Here is a 12022-nt window from a genome sequence, read left to right on the forward strand (position 1 = left end):
AAGCTGTGAGAGAACTGAAGAGAGGGATGGGAAAACGAAGAGAAAAGGAGAGGGAAAGAGAGCAAGAAAGAGCTCCAGTCCCCAGTCTTAATCTGAGCAGGTCTGATCAATAGCCCATTTCCCATTGTTGCCAGAGCTCTTCGATCGCTACACCACCGAATTAACACACCCACTTTAATCTGGAGGGGAGACGGCCCCATGGGGTGGGGGTGGGGTTGTTGTTAGGTGCTGGGGTTCAGAGTGGTCCGTTTGTGGGGTTGGAGGACTATGGGGGGCAGGGGTAGCAGCTGTGGAGGCATCCTCAAATGAAATCAAATCTAATTGTTATCACTGTTGGGCCTGGTGTTATTACTACTACTGTTTACAATTATCTCTAACTGCATTGCCTTTTCTGGGCTGCCTCTCTCTCCAGCAACAGAGCATGAGGTAAACTGGACATTTATAAGCACTATGAAAGTATTAGGCTGGTGATGATTATAATAATTGTTACCAGTGGATGTTCTAGTGCTGGTAAAATAGCAATAGGCTAAACAGTTAGAAGCAAGCAGCTTCTAAAGTCAATATAGCACATTTATTCTGTGATGATTAACTACACCTGCTGCCTCAGTCTGACGAAGAATTTTTAGATCGTACAATGTTCCCAACTCATAAAATAAAAGTAGTTGTTTTGTTAGTGAGGCCTGGCTTGCCTTTGGAGTAGCTGAGTAAAGAGAATACAAAAGGACATGTGAACTGCAAACAAATTTTACTATGTAAACAACATATCTCCCTTTCTAATTCATGTAATTTAAAAAACTTTAATGGCAGACAGACTAATCTGCAATGTAGCATGGTTTCATTTATTTCACTTAATTTATATATTTGCAACATCTTGCCAAAACTATTTTTTAATCAGAAAATATAGTTCCAAAGTATAAAAAATAATTTAAAACAAAGATTTTATGGGAGAAAGTTGACAAACTGACTCATGGAAACTACATGCTCTTGAAAATAAAGAATATCATTAAAGTAATGCATGTTATGGGATTAGAAGTCACTGAACTCGCTCCACCAAACTCTGAAACATATTACCTAGCTGAATAATTGCATAGCTGTCCATTTTCATCATAATAATTTTCTTATTGATTAGTTCATCCTGTTAATCTGGCACCAAATCTAATGTCGAATTTAAATCCTATTACTAGATCGGACAAAAGTTTGGATTGGTAATAATATCGGCGCCTAAAAATCATGCTAGGAATAAAATCAATTTCACACTTGCTAAATGTCAGAACAACATTCTCTCAAGCATTGCATTATTTGATATTTGTTTTTTTATGTATTGGCCTGAAGCAAGACAACTACATCCCCCATAATTCTTTCTCTGAGACCTCGTAACTCCACACAGTCCAGCAGCCCACTAGAGTCTGTTCTCGTCATGCTTCCATGTGCACTATTTCATATCAAAGTAATTTTCTCGTTTGCTAAGTGATTTAATTGAGGGTAATTAGGCATGCTTCTCGAGTGGATAGAGCTGTGTGTGGCTAACTTGGGTTAAATTAGCTACAGTTCAGCTGTGAAATATGGGGTTAAGTGGGAGTAAAGGAAGGGAGGTAGGGTAGACTGCAATCAAAGTGTTGAGCTTTTACTTTGTACTTGAACTCTGAGAAGAAAGTTTTGTCTCCACTCCTATATCTTGCTGTACTAAAACCCTACAAGATCTTAAACCTAAAAACTGTATGGTAAGCATACTTGACTATTAGCAAAGTACATAATCTGTTGTCTGATCAATTTAACTAGCCTTAAGTGCCAAATCATAGTTTTAAGTTCATTGCACAAATACCACTTACAGCACCCAGGTGAATAAAACCAGTATCCTGGTTTTTGTTAACTCTTACTTAAACCCTCTGGAAGCCCATAAATGTCTCAGAGCTATAAAAGGAATGAGGAATGATGTGGCCATTGACTGTACAGCAGTGTGCTGTCAGCACTGCAATAAATGGGGGAGAAGGCCATATTCAAGTAAAGCATTATGAGTGTTTTATCCTCACTGGAGCAGTAATTAGTCTGTTATATCCTCCATAAATTTTGGCTTATAAACTTAGTAGATACGTTTGTATGTCTGAGCTGAACTCCGGGAGAAGCTAAACTACATTTCCCATCATGCCTAATGAAAGCTGTACACACTATAGGTTCACACCATGCATCAAGAAGTAACTGCCACAGGTTCACTACAAAACACTTACTGACATCTTCTGAAGATATGTCAATCATAAGTCATATTGCCATTCACTCTGAAGATTTTTCACATTACTGATTGTTTTTTGAAGGCCTGACTACCAGACTTCCAGTGATCTAAGTGAAAGTGTAAAAAGTGTTTAAAAAAGTTCATGGTTTTAAGTTGATTTGAAAAATCTACTCAAAGCACAATCCTGCACAAGATAAAGAAATTAAGTAAAATATTACTTTTAGGTGCAAAATACTAAACGTCCTCACCACATGTTAGAATAATATGTTAGAATAATGCAGATGAAAGGTGTTTTGATAAGTCTACAATGTAGCCTTCCTTTAAATCTTGACTTATGATTAGTACAGCACCAACTTAAAAGTTCAAAACATGACACCGACCAATGAGCACAAGGAATCATCACCAATAAAGCAATCACTTCGGGAGTACAGGTGTACCGTGCATCACCTTTCAATTCCCCTTCCTTTCTCACCCTTTCCCGTCGCACCGTTCCGCACCCAGCAGCTATAAAACACCACACTGCGTAATGTGACACGTTTTTCTAATCATTGTCATGAAAAGTAAAATGCTGTCTGCAACAGGGGCAAATTCACAGACACCCAAGGTGGCAGCATCCTGTTATGCACTCTCAATCATTCAGTGCGGGCAAGTTATATTTTCCTGTAAATGAACATTCTTTGTTTTGAAACCGGTTCTGCACTCAGACGTAGTCTATAGTCAAAAAGTAAAGAGCTTTACTCACCTGCCGCTGCGCATTCACATCGACTTAACACTTGGATTTCCGGGTTCCCGTGGATAGCATCTGCAGCCCACAACAGCGACTGGAAACCACAGAAAATCAACTTGTGCATTAAGTTGGTTTTTGTCTCTTCGAATTACCGTTCACAATGAGCCAACATATGCACTGCAAAGCGTGCAGGATGTGTTGGAAAGAGTGAGCTCAAACTGAACTGCACATGACGAATCGCGCGCTAGTGTACGAGGGGCAAGTGGAGCGCGCCGGTAAACAGAGGAGGAGAGAAGGGGATATGTCAGGGAGAACCAAGAAGATAGGTCAAGGGGGGATGGAGGAGGTAAAGAGTCTAGGGGACATTCCCTAAAGCTAAGCTAATCGCGGTTTGGGAGCGTTCGCTAGTCTGTACCTGGTCTCGCGCTAAAGGGTCAGAAAATTGACCGGCGACTGAGAGCAAAAACGGAGACCGCCGCGGAAAATATATGTAGACAGTGGGCAGATAGGAGATCGATCGGTTTATAATTTTGTCCAAAGTCGGGGAAAATAAAGTTCATGGAGGAATGAAATTTGAAAACATATGGCGAATCCAGTCGCCCTAAATAAGTTTCGATCTTTCGGAATAGAGTGTAGATAATATTTGGTTGGACGTTTGATGGAAAATGACGGATTTTTCATTTTGGACAGGTGGGAGTGGAGGACTGGGCTGAGGGGTGAGCTCAAGTCAAAGAACGTGTTGCTTGCGTGGAATAGGCTGCTGCAGCACGATTAATTAAGAAAACTAAACTTACTAGGTGAAAGAAGAGTCTTTTTCCCGCTTTTACCCACTGTGCCCACTTTCTTTTGTATCACAAATGTCTAAATACCCCCCACCTACATCTTCAACTCTCTACAAGGGGGTGAGGGAGAGAGAGAGAGTGAAAGAGAGAAAACAAGAATACCAAATAAATGAGAAATTTTCGTACAGGCACCGCTTCCGTACGTTCCATGCTAGCAATAACAATTAAATATCGACCGCTTTCCTCGGCCGGAGAGAACCTGAGATACTCAGAGACTGCCAAGTACCAAGACCCCGCTCACCCCCTCTTTCTATTTCTCCATCTACCGCACACATTTACACTCTCTTCTTTCACCATCCCTCTCTTGAATGCAATCCGAACCCATCTCTTCTATCTGCCTTAACTCATCCACTCATTATTTTTGTTCTTCAAGTGCTTAATTAATATTCATATTCATCTGCCAGTCATCTTTTTTATTTAGCTACCTTAACTGTTTTTGAAGAGCATGCAGTCTGTTATAATCCCCCCTAAAATCTCTAACAGTGTGAAGTGTTAACAACATTAAATCTAAATGTTTAGTGGGCCTGCTTTTGATAAAGGAGTTCATTCCACATCTAACATCTGTTCCAGTCCAGAGTTTGGCCACAGATCACAGGCTTAATTGAATAATGGAAGACTGTAATAGGATAGAGTGGACATGCATGATCAATTGAAAGGTTTCCCCTCTCTGTCTGGTGGTATAAGCATAGAAACATATGACCTAAGATCCGTGACAACATTAGTGATGAGAGGTGCAAAGATAAAATATCTGCTTTTAACTTATTTTAATAATATTTTACATTTTATTAACCCATTTTAAATACGCACTTGTAATATTTTCATTGTTGCACCGGCCAATATGACTTGAGACTTACTATCACACAAGCAGTCTGAATGTAACATCGTGAAAAACAAAACTTTTCCCCATGATACCTATGTTCTGTAGGCCGATAAATTTTCTGATTACAAGGGGATTTATGTAAAGTCTATGTAAACTAAAACAGTTTTTATTGGGCCACTGACATTACTGGATCTTGTTCATTTGAAAATACAGAATTTTAAGAGGATTTCAATAGATGCATTTTTTTTTGTAAAAGTTTTTTTTTTTTAATCTAGAAAATAAAGACAGTGCACATTTAAGCACGTTTTCAAAGTGATGAGATTTAGACGTTTGTTCTCTTAGTTAGCCTATCCAGTTGCATCCTCCTAGTCGTAAAGCTCACAAAAATACGTTGTACTAGGCTATATAACTGGGAAAAAACCTCAAGAGCAGATGCATTACAGTGATTGGAGATGAAATGGCCTATCTGTTGTAATCTGAGTGAGCCAACACATAAGAGGTGAGACTGGTGCCCAGGTTGAACAACTATCAAAAGTTTCTCAATCAACGTCATGGCCTTTCACTCTCCCTATATATTTTTTTTCCGTCTCAGAACTTCTTTCCCGAACTCAAACCATTCGATTTCTATTTATTCCCCCCCGCCCGTTCACTCCGTCTTCTCATCCGACCATTTTCACACCTCCAAGCCTCAACTCCATATTAAACCCCATTCTTCGCGAGCCGAGACCGAGTGGACGTCACTCTCTTTCCTGTCGCGTTCTCCATTCCATCTCGTTTTCTAATCGTTTTGTATTTAATTAGTTAATGCATTCATTATTTACGCCCCAATACCTGCACTATTAACATAGCCTTTCCCCCTAAACACCCCCCAGCTCACCCTGTCAGCTGTGGTGCTGTTTTAAAAAAAATGTAATGCGGCCCCAGTTTTTTCCCCTTTTACCCCATACCACTTTTTCACTCTTATTTCTCTCTCTTCCCCTCTTTGCCCCCTACATATTTCCCCACAGCCATCTCTCCTGCTTCTATCTTTCTTTTTGCCCCCCTTCGCCCTATACACTCTCTTCTTTTCTCAGTGCCTTGCAGTCGCCTCCGTCGGCTAGTCTCTCTCCCCGGCGTTGGAATTATGAAAAATGCGCCCATCGACAGAGCGCCTCAGCTTCGATTAGCCGAGATGGGACATGACAGGCCACGATCAATACTTATACCGTCCTATAACGTGTCAACTAATGAATCAATCTCGGCTAAATTTTCCATTTTTCAAAAGCCGACGCGAGAGACTGGAATATCCTCTTTTGTAAAGATATTATTATCGATTTCGTCGGCAATTTGACATCGGGGGTAGTTAATTCCACTCTAGAATAAAATTGAAAACACTTGAGATTGAAGTGAGAGAGGTAGAGAGAGAGAGGGAGGGAGGCAAGGGCAGAACAGAGCGGGAGGGGGAGAGACGGTTGTTGACTTGATAAAAGAGGATATTAAGGTACAAAAAAATGGAAAAATATAATAAATCTATCTATCTATCTATCTATCTATCTATAATATGACTCTATCTATCTATCTATCTATCTATCTATCTATCTATCTATCTATCTATCTATCTATCTATCAATCCTGTCTGTTTGTCGTCCGTCCATTTATATCTATCTATCTATCTATCTATCTATCTATCTATCTATCTATCTATCTATCTATCTATCTATCTATCTATCTATCTATCTATCTATCTATCTATCTATCTATCAATCCTGTCTGTTTGTCGTCCGTCCATTTATATCTATCTATCTATCTATCTATCTATCTATCTATCTATCTATGTATCATCTATCTATCTATCTATCTATCTATCTATCTATCTATCTTGTCTGCTTGTCCTCTGTCTATCCACTCATCCACCTAACTATCTACCTATCTATCTATCTATCTGGTCTGTTTGTCCTCTCCTCTGTCCATCCATCCATCTATCTATAAAACAGAGAATTACACCTGCACAAAAGTAACATGAAGTTACCAGAATATTGCAAAATATTGTGATTGTATCATAAAGCTTATTATAAAACAAGTCATTCTGCACATTGTGTGACAGTGTGCAAGTGAATTTGTTTAGTAAATCAGTTTCAAGTTTAAGGTGAGAGCATTCATGTGCTGTATCCTGAGGTTATTGTAAAAAGAAACATACAATAAAGACACAAGAAAAGGAAGACCTAGAAAGAGGATTGAGGGATTAAAAGACAGAAAGGAATAGAGGGGGACAGAGAGAAGGAGAAAGAGAGAGGGGCAGTCAGCATGCGTGTCAGAGTGAAATATAGATGGAGGAGGCCAGTGTGTGTGGGGGTCAGAAAGGTGCAGTGTAACTGTCGACAATCACAGCCTTATTTACCTGTCAAAAACACTATCATCCCACGCAGACCCAGCCAAGCAATTTCTGCTGTCGCTCCCTCCCTCTTCTTTCTCTCTTTCTCTGCCTCCAATTACAAGCTAGAGGGCTATTTCTCTTCAGGACAAAAACACTGCCCGCCAGCCCTCCCTCTCTCTTCCGATCACCCTCTTTTTCTCTCCCTCTCTTGCCCCTACTCCCTTAGCCAACAGTTGCAGAGTGGAAATGAACAAGCTGTAAACACACACCACTTAGCACCATGTGTGTGTGTGTAAGTGCGTATCTGCCAGTGTGTTTGTGTGTGTGAAAAGAGGTTTTTGTAGAAACCAGTACTAACTAAAATGACAAACCTGACTGCTGAGTGATTGACAGCTGTGACGACCCACATCTCTGATCAGTGACTGTTTCCTTTTTGTTTAAGCAAAACTTCAAAGCTTAGTTTAAAGCATTATACCACAGTATATTGACATGATAAACACACTGAGGTGATGCAAAGCCATATCTGCTCTACCTTACGATCTAAATTCAATAAAACATTATTTGTGCTTTCAGACAGCATCCACTCAAATATGCTGTCATTGACAGCAATGAGAAGCAAAAAAAAAAGAAAACAAGTACACAAGTTGAACCACCAAAACTGAGCTGTTGCCAAAGGACTGAATGCTGAAGCTGCTATTGTGCCATCTGAGGGGAAACTGAATGTTGTAACAGCATTAAAAACCACTGAGAGCTTTTCATGTCACCACTGACAGAAAGAAAATGGCATACAGTGATTGTGTGGTGATTGTATAAGGCTTGTGATATTTTTTTCTTAAAAAACGAGATATACTAGTGCTGAAGAACAAATTCACACTCCTGAAGTATTTTCAGAATTCAGTTCATTAATCTGTCCTTCAAAGTCATAATTAAACAGAAATTGTGCTCAACATATTGTGAAGAAAAATTACAATAATGTAGAGCAAGTTTAGACCTTTTTTGACTGAAGATTACGAAGCCAAATATTGATCTATTGTTCAGAATGAAACCAGCAACATGCATTAGATGCAAAAATAATTTCACGTCAACTTCAAGACCACCAGCAGTAAGAGAAAAGTCTCCCAGGCCTTCTAAATAAGAGTCCCACATCTGTGGAGTTTTCCTCATGTGATGACCTTGAAGCTGGACTTGCGGCTAATTCTCACTCTTAAATATCACAAGCCCAGTGGTGAGGCTGATCCAGGTACAGCTTTCAAAGCATTTCTACCAGCTTGTTCACTGACAGAGAGTGACAGATCACAAAGTTAGCCGTTGCACAGCTTGGTTGATATGCTGTGTGGACACACGGATACAAGGGGCGGATGGATACGTGGGTGGCATGTCTTCGTAGTAAACTGTCACTCATTCACAATGACACACACTTACGGGCCTACATACACAACCACTAACATGCACATCACAGTCATCTGTCTGAAAGATACTAGTCTAAGCTGTTCATTTAGATCAGTCAATGAGTGCCTGACACATGATGCAAGACAATCTCAACCTTTGCTGATATATATATATATAAAATGAGCTCATAAGTTTGCATACCCCTTTCAGAATATGCAAAATGTTAATAATTGAAACAAAATAAGAGGGATCATGAAAATTGTCTTATTTTTAATTTAGTACTGTCCTGAATAAGCTATTTCACATAACAGATGTTTACATATACTCCACAAGACAAAATAATAACCGAATTTATAAAAATGACCCCATTCAAAAGTTTACACACCCTTGAATCTTAATGCTGTGTGTTATTTCCTGGATGATCCACGACTGTTTTTATAATTTGTGATAGTTGTTCATGAGTCCCTTGTTGGTCCTGAGCAGTTCAACTGCCTGCTGTTTTTGTCTGCAGAATACCTCTGTACCTCTTGTATGCAGAATACTTCTCTGATCGCACAACACGTCAAACCCTGAAGCAGATGGGCTACAGCAGAAGACCACACCTGGTGCCGCTCCTTTCAGCTAAGAACAGGAAACGGAGGCTACAATTCACCAAAATTAGACAATAGAAGATTGGAAAAACGTTGCCTGGTCTGATGAGGTTTCTGCTGCAACATTCAAGAACATGAAAGGATGGATCCATCCTGCCTTGTCTCAACGGTTCAGGCTGCTGGTGGTGGTACACTTTGCGTCCCTCAGTATCAAGTGAGCATCGTTTAAACACCACAGCCTACCTGAGTATTGTTGCTGACCATGTCCATCCCTTTATGACTACAGTACACATCTTCTGATGGCTACTTCCAGCAGGATAATGCACCATGTCACAAAGCTCAAATCATCTCAGACTGGTTTCTTGAACATGACAATGAGTTCACTTTACTCAAATGGCCTCCACAGTCACCAGATCTCAATCCAACAGAGCATCTTTGGGATGTGGTGGAACGGGAGATTCGCATCATGGATGTGCAGCCGACAAATCTGCAGCAACTGCGTGATGCTGTCATGTCAATATGGACCAAAATCTCTGAGGAATGTTTCCAACACCTTGTTGAATCTATGCCACAAAGAATTAAGGCAGTACTGAAGGCAGAAGGGGGGTCCAACCTGGTACTAGCAAGTACCTAATTAAGTGGCCAGTGAGTATATATATATATATATATATATATATATATATATATATATATATATATATATATATATATATAGTGAAATCAATTATTTGAGAACATCCTACAATTTCCAGAATTTCGAGATCACTGCTTAGTTCTATTTCATGTTATCCTAACAGGACCAAAAGCACAGGTTTTTTAAAGCATATTTCATTAGTTAAACATGTTCTGAATCACGGTATAAAAAACTTAAATGACATACTTAAAAAAGAACACTGATCAAAATTAGAGAACACTTTTAGATACCTAGTGTTAATCTGGCACAACATGCAAATATCCTTAATTATCTGACAAACCCTATTTAACTGGCAGCCTAACTTTCTCGTTTCCTGTGGACGCAGATGTGCTGAAATCATTCAAAACAAGGCCCTCTATACATCCTACTAATATCTGACAGCTGTAATCCTCCAAAATGTTAGTTGTAATCTTTCTTCATGCCACAATCTTTGCTCTTCTCTAATTTTGATCCCTGTGTTTTCCACAAAACAAAGGTCATGTTAAAGGGCCTTGGTTATTTTGTAAAACTATTCTACTAGCATGGTATAGCCACAACTAAAATTCCTTTAAATTTTGAATGATGAAAATTACATTGTGTTCATTAATTGTTCTCTAATTTGGATCTACACTGTATATAAAATACTCACATCCATAAGATGCCTGTGATTTCAGGTTGCTGCATCCCAAAACTACAAACTCTTAGCATATATAGGTCCATCTTTACTTATTTAGGCCAACAGTTAAATCCCTTGCAACCACAATCGCTGTCATACATTTGTTAAAATAAATACATAACTTTACAATACTATTAATTCAACGTAACCCTTTTACATTTTCTTCACTACATCTCTACACTCCTCACGCACTATAATTATCATTGGCACTCTGTCACATGTTCAGCATAATGTGTTTGCAGATTTAATGTTTTCATTGCAGTTTGCATTAGACCTGCTCCCGCTCTCATTTTATTGAATTCATATAACTAAATGCACTGCACTTTGCCTCTTGGCAGTCCACCATTACAAATAAAAACCTCTTCTTAATTGCTTTTCTTGCTTAAAGAGGAAAACTATCAAGCTGATAAGTGTTGAAAATTCAATACACGTTCAAATAAGCTTTACATTTAGTGTAAAAGAACGGAAAAATAATGTGTTTGGGAGATGACAAACAAGTAGTGAATCTTACAAACTGATAAGGGTCATTGTGACAGTGTTCTGTAATTATTTTGCATTGAAGTGATTAATATTAGCTGATTTTCAGTTGAGGGGATTGCTGAAAGTATGAAAGGTCAGATATGTGCCCTGGTATCAACAAGTGACAGGTGGTGAAAGCTAGTGTCAAAAATAAAGAACTGATATAAATGGAAAGGCTGGATGAAAGCAAAAACTTATTGAAAAAACCTGGAGAATCTAAATTTACTGACCAGTGAAGTGGCAAAACTGAGACACCTCTGGAGAGGAAAGCACCAGGGAGATTGCTTTGACAAATTTTGTGAGTCAGTCTGATGTGGAAACCATATCACAGCTACCAATCCCCAAAATCTGCCACCAGCTTTCTGTAACTGGGCTGTCACCTTCTTTAACAGTGTGAATCCACTATGAGATTTATGAGAACAGATGTGTACCTGACAAAAAGCATTACATGTGATAACAAATTATGATATCAACAGGGAGGAGGAATAACTTCACATAAATAAACAGCACAACATCAGACAAATAAGATTATATGTGCCTAAAACATACAGTTTTGCTTAAAACTATTACAATGATCCTTTAAAATAAATAAATAAATAATACTTTTATTCAGCAAGATGCATTAAATCAGTGAAAAATTACAGTAAATGTGTTTATAATGTTAGAAAAGATTAAAGGTTGAACCTTCTGTTCATCAACCATCCTGAAAAATGCATCACAGTTTTCACAAAAATATAAAGCAACACAACCGTTTTCAATATTGATAATAATATTTCTTGAGCACCAAATCAGTATATTAGAATGATTTCTGAAGGATCATGTGAGACTGAAGACTGGAGTAATGGCTGCTTATTCAGCTTTGTCATCACGGAAATAAATAATATTTTTAACAAATATTAAAATAAAAAGTGTTCTGTTAAATTGTAAAAATAGTTCACAATATTACTGTTCTTACTGTATTTTGATCAAATAAATGCAGCCTTAAATAAATAATCTTACCAAGCTCAAACATTTGAACAATAGTGTATGTTTAATATAATGTATATTTAGGCATTTAATACATGCAACAAAATTATAACAAATCAAATGTACACTACGTTTTCTATTACAATTTTACTAAATGATAAAGCTTACATACCCTATGTTTTTACACATTGTGTGTTACATTAATAAATGTTTTTATTTGTAGGAGTCTCCCAACAGTAC

At 38.4% G+C, this 12022-nt stretch overlaps 1 protein-coding gene across 3 annotated transcripts in view; it reads right to left on the minus strand.

Annotated features, from left to right (window-relative positions):
• LOC109054926 (ETS domain-containing transcription factor ERF-like) overlaps positions 1-12022 on the minus strand; it is a 76246-nt gene that overhangs the window by 38106 nt on the left and 26118 nt on the right. For all 3 annotated transcript variants that reach the window (XM_042741054.1, XM_042741052.1, XM_042741053.1), the window contains one exon: positions 2970-3048. The gene's annotated coding sequence lies outside the window, so the exon portion shown is untranslated. The remainder of the gene's footprint in view (positions 1-2969; positions 3049-12022) is intronic.

The sequence above is a fragment of the Cyprinus carpio genome, chromosome B16, assembly GCF_018340385.1.
Source record: "Cyprinus carpio isolate SPL01 chromosome B16, ASM1834038v1, whole genome shotgun sequence".
NCBI classification, from domain to species: Eukaryota; Metazoa; Chordata; class Actinopteri; order Cypriniformes; family Cyprinidae; genus Cyprinus; species Cyprinus carpio.